This window comes from Anas acuta, chromosome 11 (genome assembly GCF_963932015.1).
Source record: "Anas acuta chromosome 11, bAnaAcu1.1, whole genome shotgun sequence".
Classification (NCBI taxonomy): Eukaryota; Metazoa; Chordata; class Aves; order Anseriformes; family Anatidae; genus Anas; species Anas acuta.
In genome coordinates, this window is record NC_088989.1 from 16,457,132 (window position 1) to 16,473,855 (window position 16,724).

The following is a 16,724-nucleotide window of genomic DNA, read 5'->3' on the forward strand; positions in this document are numbered from 1 at the left end:
TGTGATCTAGCTGTGTTTCTTTCATCTTAGTAAAGTGCAGGTATATATTATTGGTGCTTGACCTGGAATACCAGTGTAATAACTTGCTCTCAGTGTGACAGGTGGGTGTGGTGTTTCCCTTGCCCTGCTTCACCTCAGCCTCCTTTCTTTACTGCACACACTCCATTCTTTGCTTTGTTTTTCTTCATCCTATCCTATCCTATCCTATCCTATCCTATCCTATCCTATCCTATCCTATCCTATCCTATCCTATCCTATCCTATCCTATCCTATCCTATCCTATCCTTTACCTTGTTGCCTTTAGTTCATCAGCCGTGGTTTTCAGTCCATATCCACGTACCTCTCATGTGTTGCAAACGACTGGAACAGAAACAGAGATGTGCCCTTGCATTCTCCAGTTTGATCATATCACAAGGATGGAAATGCCCACAAATGCTATTTCTGCCTTTGGTAGGCTCAGTAAAGGCTGGCAGAGGGGAAAAAGCTATTTGCTTAGGACAGGTAATGGAAGAATGAGACTGGAGATTATCAGAGGACACTGTTAAAAACGCATCTGAAAATGCTTTACATCAAACTTCTACATTAAGTAGTATGTAATTAAAAAAAAAAAAAGTTGCAGAATTATAGTTTAATTTTACTTTCAGCTGCTGCTCTGTTGGCTATGGTCTCATCTCTAAAACAAACTGTCAGTTTTTGGAAAAAGTTGTGACCCATTTGGGTGAACTTGTGCTTTTTCTGCCTTCTTCATTTTTGGTAGACAATGACATAGGCAAAGCAGAGATGCTTAACGCCTTCTTTGCCTCTGTCTTCAATGCCGATGATGGGCTTCGGGACCCAGGGTGCCCTGAGCTGGAGGACCGGGACGGTGGGGATGACAAACTCCCAACCGACCCTGAACGTGTGCGGGATTTGCTACTCCACCTGGATCCCTACAAGTCCATGGGTCCGGATGGGATTCATCCCTGGGTGCTGAAGGAGCTGGCGGACATCATCGCGGAACCTCTCTCAATTATTTTTCAACGATCCTGGGAGTCTGGAGAGGTCCCGGTAGACTGGAAGCTGGCAAATGTTGTGCCGATTTTCAAGAAGGGTCAGAAAGAAGACCCTAGCAATTACAGGCCTGTCAGTCTCACATCAGTGCCTGGTAAAATCATGGAGAAGATGGTTCTCAAACGTATTGAGGCGCACCTGGGGGACAAAGCAGTCATTGGTCCCAGCCAGCATGGGTTTGTGAAGGGTAGGTCCTGCCTAACTAACCTGATTTCCTTTTATGATAAGATCACCCGTATGGTGGACCAAGGGAAACCAGCTGATGTGATTTTTTTGGACTTCAGCAAGGGTTTTGACACGGTTTCCCATAGGATCCTACTGGACAAAATGTCCACCATACAGCTAAATAAAAACATCATACGATGGGTGAGCAATTGGCTAACGGGCAGGGCCCAAAGGGTTATGGTGAATGGGGCTGCGTCAGGCTGGCGGGCGGTCACCAGTGGGGTCCCTCAAGGCTCCATTTTAGGGCCGGTACTTTTCAATATTTTTATAAACGATCTGGATGTAGGAATAGAAGGTATTTTGAGCAAGTTTGCTGATGACACCAAACTTGGAGGAGTTGTGGACTCGAATGAGGGTGGAAAGGCCTTGCAGAGGGATCTGGATAGGTTGGAGAGCTGGGCGATCGCCAACCGCATGAAGTTCAATAAGAGCAAGTGCCGGGTCCTGCACCTGGGACGGGGAAACCCTGGCTTCACGTACAGACTGGGCGATGAGACGCTGGAGAGCAGCCTAGAAGAGAGGGATCTGGGGGTCGTGGTAGACAGCAAGTTGAATATGAGCCGGCAGTGTGCCCTGGCAGCCAGGAGGGCCAACTGTGTCCTGGGGTACATCAAGCACGGCATCGCTAGTAGGTCAAGGGAGGTGATTGTCCCGCTCTACTCTGCGCTGGTGCGGCCTCACCTCGAGTACTGTGTGCAGTTCTGGGCACCACAGTATAAAAAGGACATGAAACTGTTGGAGAGTGTCCAGAGGAGGGCTACGAAGATGGTGAAAGGCCTGGAGGGGAAGACGTACGAGGAACGGCTGAGGGCACTGGGCCTGTTCAGCCTGGAGAAGAGGAGGCTGAGGGGAGACCTCATCGCAGTCTACAACTTCCTTGTAAGGGGGTGTCGAGAGGCAGGAGACCTTTTCTCCATTAACACCAGCGACAGGACCCGCGGGAACGGGGTTAAGCTGAGGCAGGGGAAGTTTAGGCTGGACATCAGGAGGGGGTTCTTCACAGAGAGAGTGGTTGCACACTGGAACAGGCTCCCCAGGGAAGTGGTCACTGCACCGAGCCTGACTGAATTTAAGAAGAGATTGGACTGTGCACTTAGTCACATGGTCTGAACTTTTGGGTAGACCTGTGCGGTGTCAAGAGTTGGACTTGATGATCCTTAAGGGTCCCTTCCAACTCAGGATATTCTATGATTCTATGATTCTATGGTATTTTTAATATTAGATAATATCTAATAATTTCTTGACAGAATTTGTCTCATGGGATCTTGAAGTGGGAAGTTTTCTACTAATTTTTTTTAATGACTTTTTTTAATGCACTTCTATAACTTCATCTAAGTTGGGCTTGATGTGATACTCTTCAGTATTTATGTACTTCAATTAACTTCTCCCTTAAATAACTTGTTATATAAACTAAGTCTTGGACCACTATTGCCTCTCCTCATATAGAGAAAAGCGCTGCCTAGGCACTCACAGAACTGAACACTATTCATTATGCTCTGTAGGAGTTTGTATCCTTGCATCCTGATGCAGACTGCTGACCTTCTGGTGTTGCCTCTCACCTGGTAGCAGGGCAGCGATCTCTGGTTCTCACTCATTGAGATGTACGCAGTGCCCAATGAGCTGCAACAGCTGCACTCTGCTGAAGCAGCTTTTCGCTGTCGGGGAGCTGTAGGCACTGACACAAAATAGAACTGTTATTGTATCCAGCTGTGGTTTAAAAAAGAAGAATTGAGACATCCTTTTCCCACACATGGCTCTTCCCTCCTTCACCCTGCCCTGTTGAAAATCATCACCCTTGGATCTATGCTGGCTGGTTTGGGCTCAAAGCACTTTTGTACCTGTCCCATTCCTACCAGATGGGAATTCCCTGGCCGACCCTAGGAGCACCCCTGACAGCAAATTTAGCAAAAGGTCGTGACATCAGCCAAGACTGGCAACAGGATTACATCCTTATTAGGCTTATTAGCTGAGATACACCAGCAAGGCGACGTGGACAGTAACAGGGCTGTTTGTTCCCTGTCAGTTCAGTTGCCAGCTTTCCCCGCAGCAAATCAGACTGTAATGGTGGGTCAGACTAGCCAAACACCACAGTAGTTTTATTCCCTTTTTTCAGGTGATTGTGTAACAGACAAAAACTTGCATTTCTGTTTTGCTTTCTTACAGCAAAAATGTAGTGAGTATTGGGATCTTTTTGCAAGTAACATCCTTCCAGAGAGAAGACTGTTTGTAAGGAGAAAAAAAAAAAAAAAAGGTTTCTCATCATGTTTCAAGTTGAATAGTGGCTGATCAGCTGTACAGCCCTTTTGCTACTCAAAATATCTCTATGTCTGCTCTTCAGCAGAGATGGAGTCTAGTTATCCTTGTCATTACTGATTAAGCATAAAGCATTATTCAGTGTGTCTTTTTTAAAAAATCAGATTTCTTATGGAGTAGACTTGACACTGATTAAAGAAATAGGAAAAAATAATGTATGCAACTACATTACAGAGTGTGTACTTCAAAGTAGACTAAAATGTTTTCTTTCTTTCAAAGATGGAATGAAAGAAGAGAGCAGTATCATCCTCACACGGAAGCAGCTTTACAGCATGAGTTAATTTTACTCTTGCTGTGCTATGAGTGGTGGTTAACTGGGGTTGGGGGAGGGTGTCTTCAATTATCTAATGTTTTCCCCAATTAAAATGTTTATGTAACCAATATAATTATAGCTTTTATGTAATTGGGGGAAAAAAAAAATAAAAGGTTCCTATTTCAGTATGTCTGGGTATTTCAGTTAATTTCCAGTCTCTTGTCTGTACAGAGCTCTAATGAGGGGTCACAAAGCTCCTCAGAAGACTTCTAAAATTCCTTGCAGATGCAATTAGGATAAAATTGCCCCTAAATATATTTAAAGCTTTTAAAGATGTTCTTGGGTCAGAGATAAGGGAATTCTGTATACATTACCCTAATTTTGCAGTTTGTTCCCAGCTCTGTTCAGTGTTCAAAACAGTGCTGTTGAAACATCCTCAATAGGCAAAAATGCACCCTGGCACTTAATATTTGTTATATTGGGTTAAGTACGACAGCTAGACAACTGTGCAGAAGGTAGTTCCGTGGAGTATCACTTGCAGTATACCTGAAGGAGAAATTTTCTTTACTTTTCAAGTAATTAATTTTCCAAATGTGAAGGCAATCAGTTTCTTGAACTAGAGCATGTATCGTGTAATTAATAGCACAAGCAGTATCATAGGATCTTTGGGACTTAAATTGCTTATGGACATCATTGGCATTGCAACTAGGAGGATGGGAGAACTGTGAGGAACACTGCTGCAAATTTCATTTAGATCTTATACTGCAAATCCTGCTTATGGACACGATACTGTCTAGACAAGGATGAAGGATCCTGAATGTTTCTGAAGATCAGTGAATGTTTCTAAGATGAAAAGTTTACTACTGGGTTAACTGAACAGGCCAAAAAAATAGGCTTATGTTCTTTAAAACCAATAACTTTAATGTAAAGATAGTTATGATGGATTAGTAATTAAACAAAACACAATGATTTCTTACTCTTGCCAAACAAAACAAAAAAAGCTAGCACTGGAATGTATAAACAAGGCTTATCTTACAGATAAGACTTATCTGTAAGATAATGAAGTGATCCTTCCACTTGAGTACTGATAGCATTCCCACTGGACAATAGCAATGAACTCATCTTCAAGAAGTCTGAAGTTAAATTGGATGGGAATTTTGACCACACATCAGGAAAAGCCTTATGATTATAATAATCTGCCCCTAGAATGGGTGGCCTAGAAGAGTTTAGGATCAAGGTTGGTTTTAAGAAGAGGTTATGAATGGGGCTCCTAGAAATGGCTTGGATACGGTTCTTCCTGGAGCTGGAGGTAGACTGGAAAACCTCTCAAAGGCTTTTCTGACTTTTTTTTTTTTTTTAACATCTATTTTGTCACCTAGGGAAAAGACAAGTTTTCAGAAAATTCTTTACAAATTCCAGTCTGTCATTAACTTGTCTATAAAAATGATTGTGGAAGTAATAAAACAAACTTGTTTATTAGTTCTAAGGCATGTATTCTGTTTAGATGTCTATAAAAATGCATCCATCATTCTGATCTGAACACTTCTGTTGCACCTTGAATGTTTTTACTGCACTCACTCTTTGATCTTACGCTGTGCTATAATCTATTGTCATCTGAAAGAAGTATGCCAGCACAAACGCCAGTTAGGTGAGTCAGACCTGCACTTGAATATACCCAGCAGGCCGCTCTGTATGTGGTTTATCAGCTGCTACAGGTACAAACCAGATGCACTAGCAGATTTTGATAGCAATATTTGAGTACCTTCAAGAATCTGTCATTCACCTGGTGTTAAATGACTGGCATCGAACTTAAACTATCAGCTCTGCCAAGAGAATGAAAGTGACTGTATTAAAGGTGCAGAAAGAGGTTTAAATAATAATAATAATATTTTTGTATGTGCACAATGGCTCCAAAGGACAGCTAAGAGGAAAAACTCAAATGAATTGGAACACTTAGCTTACTCTGCAAATCACTGGATGATACCATTAGTTCTGTAGGCTTTGGAAGAGCTTACTCCTGATCTTAACTACCCAAGTGAATTCACACAAAAAACAGTGTTTTGGGTTCACCTTTTTTTATGGTCCTTTTAAATGTCTTTCTCAGCTGCTTTACTGTCCTTTCAGTGGCATAAATTTATGGTTCAAAACTAGCAGAGCAGATTACATGGTAAACAGACACAGGAGATTTGCTTTCCCATCCTAAAATAAAAATAATAAAAAATAAGCATCTTTGAAGAAAAAATTAAAATAGCAGCCATGTATGTAATGTCTCTTCTAATATATTATAAATAATTATCAATGTGAGGATGTAATTCCTCATGATGGAATGGTATCAGAACATCTGTATGTGTGATCTTTCAAGCGTATTGATGGTCAACATTGCAGGATTAGTTTTTTTTTTTTTTTTCTACCCTATATCCAGTGCTAGACTTTCTTCCTTTTATAATATGTAGTTCTGGATCTCAGTTTTTACAGAAAGCCTTTAATCTCTTCCACTCTGTTGCTGCATACAACCACTGCCTGTGAATCTCTGCTTTCCTTGGAGAAAGGAAGACAGCAGAGAACCAGTAACATTAATCTCCCACATTACAAAAGGAGAACAAAAATCTACAAAAAGGCACTGCAAATGTCGACTTAATGGTCTGTCTAAGTGGCATTTTTATGGTGGTATCATCAAGTACAAAATACAAACACAAACAGAGTATTCTGAAGAATGACAGCAACCTTGCCAACTCTGAGTTTGACAAAAATGTCTAATATTTAGTACTGACCTCTATTATTGAGATAAGTAATATTTTCTGCTATAAGTAATATTTTCTAGTGGATGCACAAGCCTATAATCAAGGTAGATGTGTTAGAGGAGGCACTAACCTGAAGTTGCACAGCAAAACACTAATGATCTGAAAGCATTGCTTCCCTGTTTCCCTTTTATGTACTCCCTTGTGATGGTATGTTGCACACTGCAACATTGTTCTTGGACCGTGAACTTGTTTTGATGACTTACTGCACAGACGTATTTTTTCTTGTGCTTGTATTGTAGTTTCTTGTGTACGGACTCAAGGTGCTATTGGATTCAAAGCCACATTTCATAAAAAGACCTTGGCTCTGAGCTGAACCTGAAGGGTACAAACATGGTGACTGCTGCCAGGGGGCCCAGTCTTGACATCTTCATTTTTTCCTCATCACTGACACAGTCTGAAGTTCTTAAGAATAATGAATGGAATAGTGATGTTACGTTGCTGTTTCGCATCTGACAGTTCAATAATGTATATTTATATTTTTAAATATTAAGTGTCTCTTTGAAGCCTTGGTGCTCAGTCTGTCCAGTTGAATTATTATTGTGATGTACATGAGTTGCAAAATGAATCTCTGGCTTTACCTGTTAATTACATCACGCATACGTGACACAAACAGTGGAATCATTGGTGGGAAGGAAGAACATGATTTCTTTTAAGGCCAAGAAATAGGCTGATTGTTTTGTAAGTTTGTATTTTTAGACATTAATATATTAACTTGCAGCCTATGAGTCTTGTCCTGCTTTCTGCTTAGCTCAGTGGCAAAGCATCAGCTGTGCTATATTCCTCCCAAAGCTGCTATTCACAGTGTGAATCCAAAGTAATCTCTGTTATATGATGTAAAAACAAAACAAAACCAAACAATCCCCCCCCCCCCCAAAAAAAAAAAAAAAGAGAAACTGACCAAGGATTAACTAGCAGCACTTTAATTCTTAAATAGTTCTCATCATAATGGGAAGAGGAAGAAAAAAGGAATGAAGCCATAACAAAGTGAAAGATTTTCATCCAAATGTATATACATAATGAAGAGAAAGAAGATGAGGGAAAGGAAGTACAGAGTATATATAGTCCATGTAGTCTATATTGCAAGATAAGCAAATGGTTTTAGGGTGTTAAGAGTAGTAAGAGGCCAAAGTAATTTACAAAGGGCAATAATAAAATATTTAAGATTTTTTAATATCCTTTTGTTAACACTATGCCTAAAATACTGCTTATATAAAGCTATTTTTACATGCAGTAGGGATCACTTAAAAAAAAAAACAAAAAACAACCTTCAAAAGAATTATTAAATATTTCAGAGTTGTAGCTTGCAGTTCTGTTTAAGAAGGTCCCAGCGTTTTCCTGTGTTACAGTGGATTTAATCAATAGAAGACAGTTCAAGGATTTTTGTTTGTTTGGGTGAAGGTTGGTAATATGAAATTTACAGTGAATGAAAAACAAGAACAAAAATCCACTAAAGTGAAACCCTGGATAACTATGATGGGATCTTAACAAAAGAAAGCAAATGAATTCCAGTCCTGGGCTCTAAACAAAGTACAGAGCTGTATGGTTAACAGAATTTTCCACACTTCTGATTACAATATCCCAGAACTGGTTCAGAAGTTTTTCCAGCCTTGCTGAGTATATCCCCTAACCTAGAAAGAGTTTTTCGGAGCAATACCTTCACTCTGTTCACATAAACATTGTCATTTCATTTATAAAAATGGAGATGTTTAACATGTATGTCAGCAATGACACTATGACACTGGTTGTTTCAGAAAAAAATCACTCCCCAGTGCCAGAATTTAGGACTCAATTAAACCACAATGGTGATACTAGTTAGGGTTGTCAATAATTTAGTTATATGAGCATTATTTCATTCTGATTTCAGCATCCTAAAAACTTGCAACCAAGACTCCGACTTCCCTGCTGACCATTAAAGGTATGATCCATAATGATGTCTAGTTCATAGAAGACAAAGTCTCCCATTATAGAACATAAGAGATCATTTCCAGCTAGAACTGTACCATTTTTTGCTTCTGAAACAAAGATCCTAGTTCCTGCCTTTCAAAAATAAAGCTGTACCAATTTTCATTGAAAAACAGTTAAGTTGGACAACCGCTTCATATTATGGAGGTCAAGGAATGTTTTGTAGAAAAGTCTTTTACAGGATGCCCTGCCTGGACACTAGGGAGTGATCACAACCCCAGGGTATTATCCTGAGGAAGAAGAGACAGTTTCTGAGGCAGACAAATCTTGGTCTGTTATTGGTTGACCAAAGAAAGTTGAAAAGTAGTGCTTTGCGGGTTTGAATTTTGTAGAAAGCCCAGGTACACCTGGAAGGACTGTCTGCTTTCAGTAAGATGTTCTGCTTAATCAGCAGGCTGCTGAATTTTGCATTAAATCCAGCTTTCAGATAGATTTCATCTCACGATAAAGTGGCTAATACAAAAGCCACAGAAAAGCTGTAGTGTTTTGTGTTAATTCAGTGGTGGCAGAAGTAGAGACGTGCTATCAAAGGTACGTCTGGGAGAATAAATCTTTGTACCTGGTGGTCAGGCATAGGTAACTTGACAAAGAATTTACACTTTGGAAATCAGGAATTGCATAATAAAGTGATACCAAACCACAATGAGTACAAACAAAAAGGCTGTACGGGTAGAGATATAGATGTAATTGAGAGAGGTGAATTGCTACAGTGAAATGAAAATATTAAAAAAAAAATTAATTAGTAAAGTTCTTACGACTTCAAGGTCAATAGCAAGTCAGCAAAGATTTGAGAGAAGATCTGTGGCTTCTGGTATGTGTGTACCTGCCTGGAAGCCATTTACGGTTTTCCTGTAGGATAGTCTATTTTTCCCAGTAGAATAGTATCAAAATTCTGCAGCTCATCTATATTTACCATTTTGAGACACAACAGTGTAGCATACTTCATCCTCCTGTTCTTTGGATAAAGCTTGTTAGTAAAGGACACGTAGACCTGATACGCTTCTAACAGCTGAGGCTGAAATGTAGTGCCGGAGTTGTCAGCACAGGAGAGCTGAATTAACAAAATGACTTTTTTTTACATTTCAAGTACAATATCAATCCTGCTGACCTTTAAACTTCTTAGAATTATCAAGCTAAATGTGAATTCTTTATCTCCTTAAAGTATTGTCTCTTTCAAAAATGGTTAACACAAGCAACTCTTACCACTGTCCTCTTTGCAGGGGTAGTGAGTTGGTGGAGCAGGATATGTCAGATGTTGAAGTGTGATGTTCTGCATTGCTAGACAACAACAGGAAATAAAGCACAGAATAAAACATTCTATTTTTGTTTTGCTTATGTATTACTGGAAATATGGGAGTTTGTTCTGCCCTTAGTGTATCTATTCACTTTCGTCTAATTTGCTTTCCCCTGTGGTTAAATAAGAGAATAAAGGCACAACATGAAAATGAGATGTGACAAATGATGGAAAAGCAAAAGTCATCTGGAGGATGAGTGTTTTCATGGGTTTCTGGGGCTCTCAGGCTTGCTTGCAAATCCTAAAACTGAAAGGGGTGGAAGGGCAGAGTGCTCCTCTCGCCTTCACCTCTTTGTGTCTGCTCCCACTCTCACTTTCCCGCCCCAAATATATGCTCAACTGTAAACTCAGCATTGCTGCCATGCTGTACAATTCACTTTGACAAAAATTGGTTCATGGAAACATTTACATAGTCTTTTTTCTTTCCTATGGAAAACATGATTTATTGAAGATTGTAGCTTGGCGATGTAGCATCTGAATATGAGCACCACTTTTCCACAAAAAAGGAGGGTTTACTTGTCTTTACCCACTTTAAAGTTGAGTCACTTCCTATAAATATCCTGAACATAATGAGGATTTAGGCATGAAACAGTCTGTACTAGCATTTTAAGAACCAATTTTGTATTTTTCGTACACTTGAAATACATGCCAGGCTAATCTTAGAATGCCTTTTAAAGCTTAGCAAGGTCAAATAAGTGCTTTGTGCAATCACACACGTAAGTTGTATTTAACTTTTCATTAACTTTTCAGTGTGCTAAAAAATATGCATAATTCATTTCCCTGCTGTTTTTCACTGTAACCATATGATAAATTGTGAGGGGGAAAAAGATGAGAGATTGGTGAAGCTTTCTCATGTATGCTACCACTGAGAAACCACTACAACTGCCAACTTAAAGAGTATGTCGCTGTCTAGGTTCATTTTTATTCAGATTCCAGTAAGTTATATAATTAAAAGAATATTAATCTGTACTAAGTACAACTACTTGAACACCCCCTTATAATTGCAGAACTTTGCAATAATTACTGCTTTAGAATAGACTTTCTGATGAATACACGCCACTGCACTTCATTAGAAGTAAGTAACATGCATACAGTCTGTGAAAAGTTTTAAGGAATGGCTGAAGATTTGCTTGTACCTTTTTGCTGTGCCATGAAAGACAGATGATTTTCCTTTATGGACTTACCGATGTCCCATGTAATAAAACAACCTTTCTTCAAATGCATATTCTTATCTAGGCTTGCTTTCCTTGCTCTTACATAACTGAACACACACTTGAGACTGCTCTCTGTACTTATTTGCAGACTGCAGGATGGTCACAGTATCTGGGAGGATACTGCTTTCTGCAGCAAGAGTTGATTCACTGCCTTAACTCAACCTTTTACGTTTGCCTCAGGGCAGAAACTTCCGGATTTTCCTTATTGAAGCTCACATAAGATTGAATCAAATATGTATTTGAACTATGAACATTGGTGTGCCCAAGAAATAAACCAGAGACGGTAGAAAACACAGAGGAAACAGCAGTAACTTCATTTACGAGACCTAGCCCTGCCTGCCTCACTCTGCTCTGAAGAGGACAGTCCGTCTTCGGTGCCTCCATTCCAGGCAAATGCCTCGTTCCTCTCCACCAACACAGATGGTAAGGAAACAGCTTGGAGTAACTGGAAGTACTGTGCTGGGGAAGAAAGTCTTGGTACTGTTCATTCCTGGAGCAAACAAGCCATTGCATTGCAAACGGGGATTTCTCAGAGACTCGGGGGCTTTTTAGCCTCACCAGTCATCCCAGTGTTGTTTGACCAAGCCATCCCGGGGGGACAGGCAGACCACCCACCACAGTCTGTTCAAACACCATTGTAGCTTTTGTTTTCTGACATAGCCCAATTCATCCCTGCTGCTGAGACCCAAGCTTTCTAGGCAAAATTTGGACAGATAGCCATGTGTAGTAACCTTTTTAGTTGCCACACTCAGGAAATACAGCACATTAGGCTTTTTTCCTCTGCTATTCAGTCAGAAAATCCTGTTTATTTTAGTAAGATATATACTTTGCAATATAATACATAAAAGTAATATTTACCTCATTTAGATATTGTTTGTGAATGAGGATAGAATATGCATCAGCCCAGAAGCAATAGCAGCCTAGCAGCAAAATATCATTTACAAACATAAATCATTCAAATTCCATCTTAAGAGGATAATATTTGACTTCCCCCAATTACTTGCTTGTGGTAGGATGGTAGGATATCATATACTTATAAGAAAAAGCATAAACCACTCTGAGGTCATTAAAGCTCATTTATTTATTTATTTTTGTGGGGTTGGGTGGGGATATTTTTGAGTGATAGATTGACATTTGGCATTGTGTGTCAAACACTATCCCTGGTAGTGTTCTCATTCAATTATCACCAGAAAACACTAGCAATAACACAGTATTTCCAACACCAGTAAATTTGGGTAAACTGAGGCTGCTCAAGAAAAGCATTTGAAAATAAAATCCATTCTTATATTGACCCATCCAAGATGATTAGTTAAAAGCTATATAGGAAGTCAGATTGAGAGATAGGGTTTGGCCGCTCCTTGTCAGCAAATTGTTGCTGATAAAGACCAGGTTTAAAACGTTGTATGACAGCTTTGATGGGAATTCAACAAGTCTGACTCTAATCAAGGCTGTGGTGTGGAGGCTAATTTCCTTCATCTGTGTGGGATACAGAATAGTTGAGGCTGGCTGGCACCTCCAACTTCTCTGCTCAAAGCACATTCAACTGGTTGCCTGGGACTGTGCCTAGCTAGGTTCTGAGTATCTCCAGGGATGGAGCCTCCACAACCTCTCTGTGCAGTCTGTGCAAGTGTTTGATCATCCTCAAAGTAAGAAAAGGTATGGTTTAAAAAATAATAATCATTTTTAATGTTTCCATGGAATTTCCTTTATTTCCGTTTGTGCCCATTGCCTCTTGTCCTGTTGCTGAGCACCACGGAGAAGAGCCTGGATCCGTCTTTGTTTCTTCCCACTGGGCATTTAGTCTCGTTTATAAAATCCCCCTGAGCCTTCTCTTCCCCAAGCTGAACAGACCCAGTGCTCTTTGCCTCTCCTCACAGGATGGATGTTCCAGTTCCTTAATTGTCCCCGTGGCCCTTTGCTGAGCTCACTCCTGTAAGTCCCGGCCACTCTTGTACTGGGAGGCCATGAGCACTGGACCCTGTGCTCCGGGAGCGTCTCACCACTGCTGAGTGGGGGATGGATTATCTCCCTTCACCTGCTGGTAGTGCTCTGCCTAACATGGCCCAGGAGGCTCTCTGTCTTTCTTGCCATAATGCCACTCAGACTTTATTCACACAGAACCTTTCTGGATATCTTTTCTCTTTAATCTGGGATAGTCAGCCGACACTACGAATTTATGCTGATGCAAATAAAATCAGAATGTATCGTCTGAGAATAATTAAAAGTAGTTTTAAACCAGCAGTAATTTTTTTACCTAGAAGTTCCAAATCAATACAGAGTGATAAGTTGCTGAAACGCTACTAGAAAACAAAAAGCCGAATGAAGAATGAGAAAAAAGGCCTGCCCTTTTTCCACCCATAATGTATTCCATGTCCGCATTTTTCCTTTCGTCTGCTTGCACTCATAGCTAGAATGTATGCTCAAGATCATCAGATAGTTATATGGACCTAATTAGAAGACAGTACAAGAGATTAATCCTATTAAGGTGAGTAATGGAGGTGTGTAGTCACCTTAAACTCCTCTCCAGGTAGTGGGAAGATGCAAATAGTGATACTGAAGAGGTCTTAGGAGGCCCGAATAGCCATCTGGATGCACTTATTTCTCTTTTGATTTTCTGTATGCGTATATGTGTACACACACTGGAGTCCAGGAGGAACGCTCCAAAGCTCAGCATTATGCCTAAGCATAGTGAATATAAGCCTGCGTAATCACGATGAAATATTAAACATGCAGGTTAGACCCTGGTAAGAACTAACCCTTTTAGGAATTAAAACCTGGGGGTGAGATCACACACAAATGTTATGGCTGTGCATGCTAAGAATATGAACTATCTTGCTGCTGCCATTTCCATATGCAGTTAACCACGGGACTACTCAGACAGCCCATCATATCAGGCATGCAGATAACTCTGGGATTAATTTGCAAGCAGGCTGGGAGGTACCCAAGTCTGTCCATGTCTGACAGGAATGCTTACGTTCTTCTCACCTCAGAGCTCATTTGTAGTAATTGCTAAGAGATTCACAGTTACTATTTATAGAGAGCTTTGGAGACATAAGTACTATATTCATTAGCAGAAGTATTGGCCAGAAACTGGAAAAGTGAAAAAGCAGACTTCGTGTTGATAAATTGCTGAAAGGTCTAACAGCATTGTTAACTTCCTTTTGCAGTGACATGGGCTCTCCTGAGTCGATCCAAGGGCTTCCTGATAGTATTTTTCTGGCGTATGTGTCTTAAAGCAACCACTTGCTTAAAATATATGTATGTAGATTTGCCTTGCCCTTGTGCTGTTTTTCATTAAGAGTTTAAATACAAAAGGGAAGGGGCTTCCAACAAAATGGTATGTATGTAACTGACATTATTCAGTCTTTAGAAGATATTCTAAAATGTTATTATTCTCAAAGCAAATGAATCATTCTTACCCAAACATCAGCAAGCTAAACATGGTATTTATACAATGACCATTGGGACCATTTGTAGATTCTATGTTTGCTTTGCTAAATCCATCTTTATTTGCAACAAGAATTCTGTTATTGATAAATATTTTCTTTTAGGGATTTTGTGTAATATTTATCCTGGAAATTTCCACTGAAACCACAGAGGACAACTCGTATTTAAATCAATGATTCTATTTCCCCTTGGGAAGCTGCTGTAGAAAGCGAGGACTGACTTTTAATTTATGGGAATGTTGAGACAAGTTTGCCAGTAGCCAGCTTGTTTTCCAGCACTGACCTTTAGATGCTGCTTTATGTCTTCACTGTTTTTTTGAATTTTAGTCCTGCTTCTTTACCCACATCCCATGTCTAACGATTTAATTATCCTTCCTATTCAAAATCTTTGCTGCTAGTGCTAACGATTATGCAAACCATTGCCTACTTCACCCTATCAATATATTTCTTGGAACACAACATCAAGGTAGAAAATAGTTTCAAATTACTTAGTTACAGAAATAAGGTAGAAAATTTAAAAGAAAAGAGCTGTGATAAAGGAGATGGGCATTTTAACTAGTTTAAACTAGCTAAAACTTATCTTTGTCCTGAACTGTTGCTGTAATTTAACATTCAATTCTGAGAAAAGTCAGATTATACATCTGGCAAACTCACTTGTGGTCCTTTCAGAAAAGATATAATCACTGTATTATGTTCTCTCCATTGGCCATATTCTTCCAACTCTTTGTTGCTGTTGTGATTTTTATTTTTTTTTTTCCTTTCTTGTGGGCTTGCCTGTTTGTTTATAACAGAGATGATATGGACGCTACCACCAGGTTATCAAGGTCATAGAAACTGTCCTATATTTTTTTTCTAAGTGCTTTTGCGTGCAAAATTATCAACTTTTTATCAGGTTTAACAAATTACTTAGTTACAGAATACCTTTTGCCAGGGAAGCACCAGATTTATTTTCTAGAGTCACAAATGTTAACAGGGTCAGCAAACAGGAGCTTCATTCAGACCCTGTGTCTGTCCTATGCAGTTGCTACTCAATTCAGACGGAGGTTAAAGTCCCCTTATGTTTAGCACAGCTGAAGCAAGGACATTTCATGTAGGTATACATATAATATGCATTTTGCACTAGACTCCAGCTCTTCTTGCTTTGATGCTGAATTAGAACTGTGAAATAAGAGCTGCAGAATAACCCAATACATCTAACAATCCTCTGGTAATATATATATATATTTTTTTCCCAAACAATGTGATGATCATAATTCTGTTATCTTCTAGTCTTTCCCAGCAGTGTCTGACATTCAGATGCTAAATGCGAAAAGCAACTTCATGCAGAACTGTGACAGGCTGACTGCTATACAACTTCATGGCAATGCCAGAGAACGTGTTACTGCCAGAAAACGTGTTACTGTCATAGCCTTTGTCTGTCGTTACTCTGGCTCTTAAGAACAATAGAGATGCAGGACTGGTTGTTTTTTGAGTGGGAGACTGTGATGTGAGGGTGTGAAATTACCGCAGGAGATCACACTGGTGATTCACAGGGATATGCTTTCTACTGTATCAGATACTGGACTTATGCCATAGCTTGGTGGCATATGATACCATGAGAGTTTTTTCTTAAGAGCAACTAAGACCGTGTCTGAACGTTCTCGTAATCAAACGTCTAACTCTGTTATGAGAGTAGCACTTCAAGGCTGTAAGTCAAATACTGGTCCTGCAAATATCCTTCTGAGTCCTCATATTTCAAAAAGTCCTGTATTGTTGTGTAATGACTCCTCATAAAACACTTTTGCCTGCTTTGTGAAGAATGATGACAGGTTTTACGATCGTACTTTGCTCTCTTAATGTATGTACTACTACATTTTTGGCAGATCAAGTATTCTTCACTTCCATTCTTAGCGTTGCCATTTGGCACCAGCAACACTTCAAAGGTAAACTCTCTAAGTGCATACGGATTCCTTGGAGTGGAAGGTGTTATGGATATATGATATGAACACATTATTGTTATGCTTTATATACATTATTTTTAGAAAATTTCATCATTGTTATGTTTTATATACATACATTATTTTTAGAAATTTCATAAAGTACACTGAAATAAAAGAATAGCTATTTCATTCTTATATAATTACAGCCAAACTGTAAGCTATTGAATTGGCATCCATTATCCCCTCC

The 16,724-nt window shown here is 39.6% G+C and overlaps 1 protein-coding gene across 1 annotated transcript in view; it reads left to right on the plus strand.

Annotated features, from left to right (window-relative positions):
• Positions 1 to 12,607: 12,607 nt before the first annotated feature.
• The window catches only part of ATP2B2 (ATPase plasma membrane Ca2+ transporting 2), a 421,948-nt gene continuing 417,831 nt past the window's right edge, over positions 12,608 to 16,724 (plus strand). Inside the window, exon 1 of the mRNA XM_068695120.1 lies at positions 12,608 to 12,768. The gene's annotated coding sequence lies outside the window, so the exon portion shown is untranslated. The remainder of the gene's footprint in view (positions 12,769 to 16,724) is intronic.